Source organism: Geotrypetes seraphini, chromosome 3 (assembly GCF_902459505.1).
Source record: "Geotrypetes seraphini chromosome 3, aGeoSer1.1, whole genome shotgun sequence".
Classification (NCBI taxonomy): Eukaryota; Metazoa; Chordata; class Amphibia; order Gymnophiona; family Dermophiidae; genus Geotrypetes; species Geotrypetes seraphini.
In genome coordinates, this window is record NC_047086.1 from 321,429,075 (window position 1) to 321,442,480 (window position 13,406).

A 13,406-nucleotide genomic window follows, 5' to 3' on the forward strand; every position below is an offset into this window, starting at 1 on the left:
AAGAAATTTACATCCATAAGTTTAAGAATAAGAAATCAATTATAAAGCAAAGATTTGCCGTGGCCATGTTTCAGTGAACATGCCTGCATCAGGAGTATTGTAGGCCAATATAATACCTCAATTTAATAAACTCATGAACTTCATGGGAATAAATTACAGCAAAATGCTTTCTCTGTTTTGTGTCACACTGAATAACAGCAGAGCTGTACTTCTGTGCATATTCCAGCATGACTTTGCAATTGCAATCTTTGCACCAGCTACATGTCCAGAAATCCACAAAGCTCTGTCAGTAAGTTTTTCTTCCAACTGCCAAGGCTGCATTTTCATGCGGCCCTGCTCCTCTTCCATGGATCTCACTATGGGTAGGTATATTTGATAAGACCCTACTTCTTTACAGATCCCATCCAGTCTGTTTTGCAGAGATTCCAGCTTAACTAGTACAATTTAGAAGCGTTTGTCCAGTGACTTTTCCATCGTTGCAGTAAACAATTCCTGCTCCCATTACATCACTGCAGGTTCATATACAGAACCACATTCCATGAGTTACATCACTGCAGATCTGCATATGAAGCAGCATTCTGAGAGTGACATCATTGTGTTTCAGAGCAGTCTAAAACTGTGTATTATAATAATAGATGCTCAGGGAAACTATTCATTTTCAATCTGCTGATTCACCCAAAGAGAGGAAGTGACATAACATATACCCATTGGAAAACACCTTAGACTTAGCGCACGATAATATTTAGTGAGCGCTAAAAAGCTTAGCGCACCTTGGTAAAAGAGGGGGTATATCTTCAAAAAAACACAAACAGAATAGAGTTGGTCCAAAGAGCAGCTTCTAAAATGGTTGGTGGTCTTTGTCATAAAGTGTGTGGTAGAGAGTTGCGCTGGGACAGAAATCCCACCCATCCCCGCCTGTCCCCACCAGGATCCTCTCCATCCCCATCCATCCCCGCCAGGATTCTCTCCGTCCCCACCCATCCCTGCCCGACCCCCATAAAAAGCAGCAATTACTTCTAACAGGATCATCAATTCCACAGTTTCTTTTGTGTTTGCGTTGCTGTTTTCCTTGTGGAATCTCTTTGGTGGAACCCTTTTTTTGTTTTCTGTTCAGATAATTAACTTATAAACCCCCTCTTTTATTAAGGCTGACGTGTCCATTATATTATATGGACGAACCCTGCTTCCAAAGCCTTCCATCCCTGTGGGAGTCCCGTTGGCTAGAGGGGGGTCCCCGTGGGAGTCCCGTGGGCCAGAGGGGGGTCCCTGTGGGAGTCCTGTGGGTTAGGGGGGGGATTCCCATGAGACCCCTGCGGGACCCGCAGGATTCTCGCGATCCCCATTCCCGTGCAGACCTCTAGTGTGTGGGGGACAGACTTAAAGATCTCAATATGTATACTTTGTTAGATAAGTGGGAGAGGGAAGATATGATAGTGACGTTTAATTACCTCCATGGCATAAATTCACAGGAGGCGAGCTTCCTTCAATTGATAGGAAGCTCTGAAATGAGAAAGGGGAAAGACTCAGGAGTAATCTGAGGAAATGCTTTTTCATGGAAAGGATGGTGAATTTGTGGAATGGTCTCTCAGTGGAGGTGGAGGACACAAAGACTCTCTGAATTCAAGAAAGCTTGGGACACATACATGGGACCTCTAAGCAGCAGGAAGAGATAGCAGATGGCGTGGAGGGAGAGACCATAAGGTCTTTATGTGCCTTCACTTTCTTTATTTCTATGATCAAAATGTTAACATTTTTAATACAATTAATCACTGCTTTAGGCAAAGTACCCCAATAGACTAGAACTGAAATGACTACATATAAATCCAGAGCAATTTTGAATATATGTACCTTTGATCAAGTTTCACAAGAAGCTCCAAATCTGAGTAATAATAATAATAATAATGATGATAATAATTTATTCTTAGATATTGCCATACCAAAAAAAGTTATAGACGGTTCACAACAAACTGGGCAAGTACATAAAATACAAATGAAATACAACAGATTGGAATAAGAGAAACTTAACAATAATGAGTGGAATGCATTTACAATATAATGCGGATAAAATACATTAAAAAATAAAGAGAATGCTGATAAATACCAGCTTAACAGGCAGCTGAATCTAAACTAATTAACAGTTTAAAAAAAGAATGCAGTTAAAAAACTAACCTAACCGGCAAAGTTGATGCATGTAATACAGATATAAATACATCAAATAGAACTAAAAAGACTTGTTAAAAAATAGCAGTGCGTTAAGATACCAACCTATCATAAAGCTGTGTCTTTAACAATTTTCTAAAATCAAAATAGGAAGAGACCTCTAGAATGATTTTCCAAAGCCATGAATTCAGCTTAGCGGCTTGAAATGAGAGGGTTCTCTCGAGGAACTTCTTATAACGACAGGATTTTATGGAAGGATATAACTAAGCAAATGTACTCTGCGTGTGATGTTATTAGCATGACTCAAGGAAAAATGAGGCGCAAGGTAACCTGGTGACAATCCAGAAACTGATTTATAACAACTAATATCATGAGTTGGTTCAGGTTCAGTGTCTGAATTTTGCTAGTCTGATTTGTGTCATCTCTACTACTACTATTATTAATCATTTCTACAGTGCTACTAGACATACATAGCTATGTACATCAAAACTTAGATCCTCCCTTTCATTCCATGATGTAACATCTCACCATCCTACTCCCATTTTCCAATATCTCACTTTCCTCTCCACCTTTGTCCCAGGTCCTCCTTTTCTGCTCCTCCTTCCCCCCATTGTTCAGTATGTCTCTCTCCTGCCCCATCCCATGCTCAGATCAGGTTAACATCTGTCAATGCAACATACCCCCCATGATCCAGCAGTTCTTGACCTGCTCTCTTTCCCTCTCCTCCCTCCAAACCCCACCAGTGTATCTTTCAACATGATTTTCCACTGCAGAGTACTAACAGCAACACATTAAGCTGACTGCATCGACCCCAGAGCCCTCCTCTCTGCTGCGGCCCACCCCCTTTGATGTAACTTCCTGTTTCTGCAGTGCCGCAGCAGAGAAAAAGACATCTGGGTAAACATAGGCAGTATATTGTGAAACACTGTACTCCATATGGGAAAATCACATTGAGAGCTACAATGGGAGAGGGAGAACGAGAACAGGTTAGGACAGCTGCTGCTGGAGGCTTGCATGTGGCTGAACACTGCTATGCAGTCAAATTGGCGCCTTAGCGGGTCAAGTCTGATGGGCAGTATATAAAAAAGTGCTTGTATGGCATACCTGTGCATACTGGCACAAAAAAAGCTCAGTATACAAATCATCAACATGAATACAGGCAGTCCCCGAGTTACAGATGACCGACTTAATTCCGACTCGTACTTAAGAACGCAGCTGCGGCTTCATTTGATTTCACTGAGCAGTATTTCCAGTGGCATAGACTCCTACACTTTAGCAGATTCAGGCATATGATGCATGACCACATTAAGAACAATGTGTGGTTGTGTATGCTGTACCTTAGAAGGAAGACCAGTAGGGACAGTGGCCCTTTTGTCAGCTGGGAGCAGAGGTAAGCTGCAAAGAATCTTAAAATCTACAAGTTCTGAGTTACATACAAATCCGACTTAAGAACAGCTTTAAAAACGTAACTCGTCCTTAACTCGGGGACTGCCTTTACATTAATTAAGGAAGGAACTCATTATTAATAGTAGAGAACGAAAATAGATGATAAAATGAGACAGAGAAGAAGGAAAGAGAAAAGAAAACATAGTAAACAATTTAATAATGCCAATGTGTCAAATTTCACACACTATTTCATAAGAACATAATTGTCATACTAGGTTGAACTACAGATTCATCCAACTCAGTATCCTGATTCCAACACAGTGGTCGATCCAAATTACAACTACCTGGCAAGATCCCATAAGTAGCTCCATTCCATGCTGCATAACCTCAGAGATAAGCTGTGGATTTCCCCAAATGCAACTTTAGAAATTTTCCATGTTAACCTGCCCCGTTTTGCTACTGCAACAAATATAAGGCCAGTAAAAAAAAAAAAAATTAAACGTTTATAGAAAATTTTAGCATGGAAAATAGCCTTCACCCAATTCTGCACTCCTGAACACATTGGCCTCAACTGACTAGCGTCGGTATTAATCTGCACAGAATGTTCAGGACGCTTTAGCGCAGGAAACAATTGTGCACCAAAGATGGCCACAAATTGTATTTAAATGTAATCAAGTGGATATTAATGAGGTTATTTCCTATTTCAAGTTTAAGTTTCAAGTTTAATAAATTCTTTGATTAGATCGCAAAATCTCATTTCAATGCTATTTACATCAGATAAAAATCAAATGAAATAATAAAATCCACATATATCACATATACTGCTAATTGACATTAAAACATTAGGGAAAAGGGCAACTTAAATTACAATATTAAAAAAATAAAACAAAAAATAAAATTGGGTATAGGTTTAATACACACAGGATGGGAGACACATCAGAGAACAGTGCACAAACAAACCCTGCTCAATGCTTTGGGGGGGGGGGAGGTTTAAAGAGAGGATTTCTTATGAATTTTTTTGTTTAAAATTTGCTGGTTTTGATTTGTTTCAGAAGGAGAAGGAAGCCTGTATAAGCCTCTAATGCTGATACTGAAAAACAAATGTGTGCAAATCCAAGCAAAGCTGAAAGTGAATGTGCACATTTGCTCTTGTTTTCTGTGCTTAAATATAATCCTTTGAAGATAATTTTTGTTAAAGCTTATATTTAAAAGCACAGAAGAATGGTGCAGATGTGTGCTTCACTTCCGCGTTTTGCCTGGGAATGCGCACAAGAGTTGCACTGAAACTCTTGTGCCAGGCACATTCCCCCTCCCCTTTCCTTTTGGTCTCCTAATTCCCATATGATTTGCACGTCATTGCCATTGAGCATTGGGGAGCTACCTTTTTGCACTGTTCCTGCAGTATGGAATCGGCATTGTTCGCTCTAGTGCCAGAGTTCTGAGCATCAAGGCCTGCGTCAACAAAAGATAGCCTAAGGGCGAGCAAACCCTTGGCGTGTCTGCTGTGTCAGGTGTAAGTCCAAGAATGAAGCACTGCTGTCGGAAAGGAAAAGATCTTAGTAACCCAGCAAACGATCCAATAAGGATGAAAAAGTTTGCACTGACAGGGTTCCGGTTTCTTTCATTGGTCTAAAAACCTCTCTGTGGAGTGCTTTTTTACTTTTTTTTTTTTTTAAATAATTCTTTATTGATTTTCCATACTTCAAAAGTGCAATACATAAATATTTAACACATAAAACATCAATTTAAGCACATTCACTTACAATTATATATATAACCACTCATTTTCTCCCCTCCCCACTCAATGATTATACAATAAAACATAGCGACATTTATTTGCCCAGTAACCTTACCCTCTTCATATTAATAATATCTTCCCACCCTTCCTCCCACCCCAAGTGTAACAACTCTAGGGTCAAATTAGGACAGAAATATCCCCCCACCCTATTTTGGATGTGTATGTAAGTAAACAAAACCTAACTTATAATCAGAGACCTGCTATAGAGAAGTAACATATGATGCCAACGTAGGCGAAACAGGTCCCTTCGGGGATTAAGCAAACCTTGTCTAGTTCAGAGGGAAGTTGTGCACCACACTGAAGATAAGTTGTTGATATGTCTTTATGCCTCATATCTTTAATTTTAAAAAAGAAGAAAAAATATATGAAAAAGTAAAAAAACGCTCCACAGAGAGGTTTTTAGATCAATGAAAGAAACCGGAACCCTGTCAGTGCAATCTTTTTCATCTTTTTCCTAACAGGGCCTACGGCGACAAGAGGGCATCAGCTAAAAATCAGGGGTGGGAGATTTAATGGTGACCTTAGGAAGTATTTCTTCACCGAAAGGGTGATTGATCGATGGAATGATCTTCCACTTAAGGTAGTAGAGGCCAACAGCGTGCTCGATTTTAAGAATAAATGGGATAAACATTAGAGAATGACACGGTGACAAAATTCATCACTGTTCCCGTCCCCGCGGATAAGCGCGGGAAACCATCTTCATGTTATTCTTTAAGGAAAGAGGGAAGAATCAGAGTATGAATGGCCACAACCACTGACCCGCAAGATTTGCTTTGAATAATGCTGGTGTAGAAGGACAGAGGATGAAATAGACACTAGAAAATGACAAGGGTTTATTTCCCGCGGTTATCCACGGGGACGGGACCGGTGATGAATTTTGTCACCGTGTCATTCTCTAATAAACATGTGGGTTCACTTCGAGGAAGTGATTAGGGGGGTGGGTTATTCGAGTGGGCAGACGGCCCTTTTCTGCCTTCATACTCTATGTTTCTATTGGATCGTTTGCCGGGTTACTAAGATCTTTTCCTTTCCAACAGCAGTGCTTCATTCTTGGACTTACATCTGAGATCATTTATTGATGTGGGTTATGATGTATATATAGATCTCTACATCTCATTTTTGTGAGTGACGACAAGAGCTCACATGGACCAGCTGGTGACTAGCAACCAGTAAAATAAGAACAAACTAATTTTTTAAAGGCTATCCTCTTTAAGAGAATTGACTCAAAATCTGTCAGAAAATAATGAGCAGAGAAACATTTACTGATTAGGTTAATCCCAGATAATCTTATCCAATGACAAGATATAGAGATGCCCCTTAACTGATTTATTATGAAAAATGGCTGGAGGGCCCCATATCCCAGGCCTGCGTGCACAACACTGTCCATATCTGGGTGTATATGAAATCCTAAAGCCCCATCTTTGGCATAGATTTAACATCTTCTCCTATGACAGCAGCTTTTTTGATTCTATAAACTGATTAGGAAAAATTAGATGCACTTCATCTATAACTTTTCAAATGACTTGCCCATATGCATAGCTAAAGCTTTATCATCCCTCGGAGCTCAGCCTTAAGATAAACTGCTGGAACAAAGCTGATTGTGCTGCAATGTCAAAAATTAGGGTTTTAGCCACTAATATCTGGGCAGCCAGGAAATGTATTGTGGGAAAGGGCTGGATTACTGCCTCTAATTATTAGAGGAGATTTTCTCTTTGTTCCAGAAGTGAAAGTCTCCCGGTCATGCTCTTACTTCCACAACACTGAAAATACCTAGCAAAAGCGAACATGAAAATAAACAATAAAAGAAGAAGAAGAAAAAAAAAAAGGGTGGTGGTGGAACTTGCAGTCTCTTTAAAGAACTGAGAAGAACTTAATTCAAAATATCCTGTCTTAAATAAGAGTTATTTCCCCTGTAAACAGTTAAGATCAAATTAAATTTTTGCTTCTCCATCTAGTGTGGAATGGCGGAGTAGCCTAGTGGTTAATGCAGAAACCTGAGAACCTGGGGAACTGGGTTTAATTCTCACTTGCAACTTCTTGTGTCCCTGGGCAAGTCAATTAGCCCTCTACTGCCTCAGGTAAAAAATAAATACCTGTATATAATATGTAAACTGGTTTGATTATAGCTACAGAAAGGCAGTATATACAATCCCCTCCCCTGTTTTTCTTTTAAGCATAATTGTATCACAAATTCTTCTGGCCGGCCTCACTCTGCCCTCCCTCGGCCTCTTTGGGCCATTTAGATCACTTTGTGGCTTGAGGCTATTTGTATAAGGGTCTACAATCCATGGATATTGACAGTTCTTAATAAAGCTCCATCTTGTCTTGCTGCCACCTTAAAAGATTTACCCACCCACCTGCGCCTTGAGATTTTGTAATAAGCATCTTTTAGAGGTCCCTAGTTTTAGGCATATTAGATTGGTTGTGGTCCATCATTATGGAACACATTACTGTTACATTTATGTCTGAATGAATCCTTGTTTACATTTTGGAAACAGTTAAAAGTGGTTTTATTTCAACGGGCTTTTACTTGAATTTATTTATTTATTCAATTTTCAATACCGTTCTCTCAGGGGAGCTCAGAACGGTTTACACAAATTTATTCAGATACTCAAGCAATTTTCCCTGTCTGTCCCAGTGGGCTCACAATCTATCTAATGTTCCTGGGGCAATGGAGATATATATATATATATAGATATTTATTTATTTATTTCGGTTTCTATCCCGTCCTCCCAGTAGCTCAGAACGGGTTACAAGCCAACATTCACAATGGAAAACATTTTGGACAGTTCAAAGACTATACAGCAACTTAAGTACAGTAGAGAGGGGAGGGCAGTGAATGGACCTTGTATACAACCTTATATAAATATCAGGGACTAACTAATTCAGTCCCAGTATAACACGCTCCTATGAATTCAACCCTCAATATGAAGGCAGACCCTCTAACTACTAATGTACCACCAGTTACGTCACCACATCAGCAATGTGTTGTGAGTGGTAGCAGTATTCCACTAGGAGGGCAGCATGTTCATCTCAGATTGTATGGGTACTGCCCGATGAGATAGAGGTAGAGGAACAAGTAGGGATGTCATGTCATATTGCTGTTTGAAATATACATCTGCCACTCAACCTGTCCCCTCTCTCTTTCTTCTCCCCTTATCTCTCTCCATATAGGTGAAAGACCTCCGGAAATGTGGCCGACTCCTTCAACTGCAGGGGATGCAAGAGGAACTGCGTGCCCAGGAAGGTCAGTATAGAGTCCATCTCATAGACCCTCTCTACCTCAAACATGCCTCTATGCCAGCTAGTAGACACAAATGTCTAAGCCAAAGGCAATGGTTGGTCCCAAAATCCATACTTGACTCCCAGGTGGGTACGTGCATCTCGGATTATGTCATGGTCTTAATGTGTTAACAAATTACTTCAGAAAATTAGTTCTTGTTTTGTGGAGGGAAGTTACAAGTATTTCCAGTTGTTTCTATGGTACCTCTACTGAAACTTAAGCAATTTCTTCCATTAAGCTATACAATTTTAGCACTAGGGAGGCAATTTTTAACTTACATTTTCTTCCACGAGTTGAATTCCATTGACAGACGTAAAATGTGTCTTCTCTGAACCAAACTAGTTAGAAGGAGTTGTGCCGGAAAGGATATAAATTTTATTTTTTTCCTTGTGGGAAGTTTAGTTTTCTGTTTTCTCCCAATAATGTGGGCTATAGTGGTTTCCACAATGAGTGCTTTTGTATATATACAAGGTGTTGGGATAATATCCAGTTATATTTCTATAGTCACAAAGCTAACCGGTTATCTCAGGACTGGCCCTATAATGAGGCCAACTGAGGCGGAGGCCTCAGGCGGCATTTAGAAGAGAGTGGTATCACAAAGTGCCAATAAAAAAAATGAGTAGCGCTAAAGAGCAGGAGCAAGGCAACACATGCTGTGCTTATCGTACTCTCCAACTTTAGTTCTCTAAATTCACCTCCCCAGCTGCTTCAGAGTGCCAACACCTCCTCCCCGGAGGTCTGACATCTTGTCCCCCTCTCTCTCTGACCTCCTTCCCAAGTTTACCTCCACTTCCTTTGCAGCAGTTACCAGGCGGCAGCAACAATTCACATTCATTGCCTGCCGCCAATCGACGTTTCCTCTCTACTGTATCCTGCCTCTGAGGAAACAGGAAGTAACATCAAATAAGACAAGATGTAGTAAAGAGAAGACATTGGCTGGTGACAGGCTGCAAATGTAAATCACTATCAGTGCCTGGTGGCTGCTGCAAAGCAAGCGAAAGTAAATTGGGGAAAGGGGTTTGAAAGAGAGAGGGGGACAAAATGGCAGACTGCCTGAGGGGGAAAGGTTTGAAAGAAAAATGCTTGAGAGGAGGGAAAGGAAAGATACCGGCTAGAGAATGACACGGGGAGCGATCCCCGCAGCGAACCGCTGCGTGGCTGCGGTTTGGCTGCGGGTTATGGTGACCTCATTAGCAAATCGCCGCAGACGCCGGGACAAATCCTTTCACCGACCGCAAAAACGGTGAATAGATTTGTCCCCGCAGGCCAATGTCCCCCCTTCTAGGAACCGCTATTTACCTGTGTTTTCACCGTGCTCCTCATTTGTCAGATCAACCCTTCCTGCCAATAGAACCCGCCCCCCCCCCCGACGATCGCCCTCACTGGTAGGAGGGTGCCCAACCCCTCCTGCCGGTCCCTCCCCCAACAAACCCCGCCATCCCGAAACACCACCCTTAGTCTTACTTTCCAAGTTGGACCGGACAGCTCCTCGCTCGTCTGGCCAGCAGGCCTGCCTCCGTCCAAATGAGGCGGGCCCGCCCCTCCCCTCCCCTGCCTAACCCACAGGATCCTAGGGCCTGATTGGCCCAAGCACCTAAGGCCCCTCCTATAGCGGGAGTGGCTTTAGGTGCCTAGACCAATCAGGCCCTAGGATCCTGTGGGTTGGGCAGGGTAGGGGCGGGCCCGCCTCATTTGGACGGAGGCAAGCCTGCTGGCCATACGTGTGAGGAGCCGTCCGGTCCAACTTGGAAAGTAAGACTAAGGGGGTTCCGGGGTGGGAGGGTTCGTTGGGGGGGGGTCCAGCAGGAGGGGTTGGGTACCCTCCTGCCGGCGATCTTAGGGGAGGCCATTGGGAGGACCGGCAGGAGGGGTTGGGTACCCTTCTGCTGCGATTGTCGGGAGGGCCGTTGGGGGGGTCTACAGGAGGGGTTGGGTGCCCTCCTGCCGTGATCGCTGGGGGGAGGGGAGACTTGCAGCCATAGCCGCGGTCACTATGCTAATCACGGCAGGGAGATCTTTGCCACAATTAGGTACAGCGGCCGCGTCTACTTACCATATAGGCTAACATTGTAAGCATTTAAAGTACATGTCGTGTTTGTTTTTGCATTGCTAGCCCCAGGGGTGGTGGAAGATTAGTGATTGAAAAACTGTATGAAAAATAACTATTTTAAATTTAGTGATCAAAATGTGTCAGTTTTGAGAATTTATATTAATTAATTTTTTCTCTGCGTGTTTTGTTTTTGTATAGTTATTAACTAATATTTAACTAAGTTTTAAAGTTTTAAAGAATGTTTCCTTTATACGTAAATAAAGAAAAGTGAATGGGATTGCAGTGGCGGTGACGGGGCGGTGAATGGGGTGGCAGTGGCGGTGACGGGGCGGTGAAGAGGATGGTGAGACGGGGACGGGGCGGTGACGGGGATGGTGAGACGGGGACGGGGCGGTGACGGGGATGGTGAGACGGGGACGGGGCGGTGACGGGGACCAATTTTTTCACCGTGTCATTCTCTAATACCGGCCCAAGGGAGGGAGGAGGGGGAGGGAAGCAAAAGGAAAGATACTGGATCTTGGATGCAGGGAAAGGAATGGGAGATGCAAAAGTTACAGTGGTGGGGGTAGAGGGAAAGAGAGGGAGATATTTTGGCCTAAGGGACAAAGGAGAGAGAAGGAAAGATAGTGAACAGCAGGAACCAGAAAGGGAGAGAGGGAGGAATACTGGAAATCAGGAGGTAGGAAGAGAAACTAGGTGAGGGAGGTTGAAGGAGAGGTAGGGAGAAATGCTGGACAACAGGAGGAAGGGAAGCAAGAAGGAGAGATCTATGAAGGAGGGTTGGTGAGGGAGAAATGTTGGACAACAGGAGGCATGAAGAGAAGCTAGAAGGAAAGATGTTTGGGGTAGGGAAGGCAGAAGGGGAAATATTGGATAACCAGAGGTAGGAAGGGAAACGAGAGGGAGAAATGTTGGATAACAGTCAGTAAAGGAAGCATGAAAGTGAGATGTTAAAATTGCGGGGTGGTGTGGAAGAGAGGGAAAGATGCTACATAATGGGAGGGGATAATGTTGGATATCCAGAATCTCTCCATCCCTCCTCTCCCAACAGGGAGAAGAAAGGGAAGGGAGACATACATCTTGGAATTGGGAAATGAAGGGGAAAAGTTTGAACATGGTGGACAATTGGAGAGAGGAAAGAAAGGAGTGATATTAGACTCAAGGGAGGGAAGAGAGAGGGAAATGTTGAACTATGGAGGAGGATGATGGAAGAGAAAGAGAGATGCTGGGCCATGGGAGGTGACAAGATGAAAAAGAGATGGGACAGGGACATGTCAGGCTTCAATGGTGTGAGAAGGAAAGAGAAGGAGGAAATGCTAGTCTACAAGAGTAGAGCAAGGGATAGGGAAAGTAGATACCAAGAATGGTAGAAACCATGTGGAAGGCCAAGGGGGGGTATCAAGGAGATGAGTGAGAGTAGAATAGTACAGAGAATAGAAATGTGTTAATGGGAAATAGGTGAAAGATAAATGGGACTAGGAGGCTGCAGAAGGGGCAAGATGGGAAATGGGAGAGCTCTATGGGGTGAGAGAAAGAGATGGGAAGTTGATAGGTAGGTAGAAAGGAGTAGGGTGAAATTTGAGTGGACAGAGGCAAAAAAAGGACGGAAAGAGCTAAAAAGGGAAAATCAGTATGTCAGAGATAGATATATTGAGGGGACAAGGTAGGAAGATGGAGGAGAATTGAAAAAGAGACAACAGCCATTGGAAACAGAAGGAAGACATCTTGTTGCCCTATTTGTTTAATCAATCTACAGGTAATTCATTGTCAAAGGGAAGTGATATTACCTTAAAAGATATTATGCAAGCGATTGTTAAAATGGATGGAAATTTGCAAAGTAACTTACAGAGAACATAAGAACATAAGAGTTGCCATCTCTGGATCAGACCCTGGGTTCATCAAGTCCGGTGATCCGCACATGTGGAGGCCCCGCCAGGTGTGCCCTGGCATAGATTAAATCCCCATGTCACTTTATGCTTCCCAAGGGAGATGTGCACCTAATATACCCTTACCCGTGTCACTCTATGCCACTCCTAAGGAGATGTGCATCTAGTTTACCCTTAAATCCTAGAATGGTGGATTCTGCAATTACTTCTTCCGAGAGAGCATTCCAGGCATCCACCACTCGCTGTGTGAAACAGAACTTCCTGATATTTGCCCTGGACCTGTCCCCCCTCAGCTTCAGTCCGTGTCCTCTTGTCCGTGTCACATTGGACATTGTAAATAGCTGCTTTCCCTGCTCTGTTATGTCGAATCCTTTCAGTATTTTGAATGTCTCGATCAGATCCCCTCGCAGTGTCCTCTTCTCGAGGAAGAACAATCCCAGTCTCCTAAGTCGTTTCTCGTAGTTCAGGTTCTCCATACCATTCACTAGCTTCATTGCTCGTCTCTGCACCCTCTCTAGCAGTTTTATATTCTTCTTTAGGTATGGGGACCAATGCTGGACGCAGTATTCCAGGTGCAGTCTGACCATGGCTCTGTAGAGCGATACTATAACTTTCTCTGATCTACTCATGATACCCTTCTTTATCATGCCTAGCATTCCATTTGCTTTCTTCGTTGCAGCCGCACATTGCACCGACGGCTTCAGGGTCCTATCTATCAGTACACCCAGGTCCCTTTCCTGTTCAGTCTTTTCCAGAGTTACACCTGACATATTATACTTGTGATCTTTATTTTTTCTGCCCAGATGCATCACTTTGCATTTTTCCACATTAAACTTCATCTGC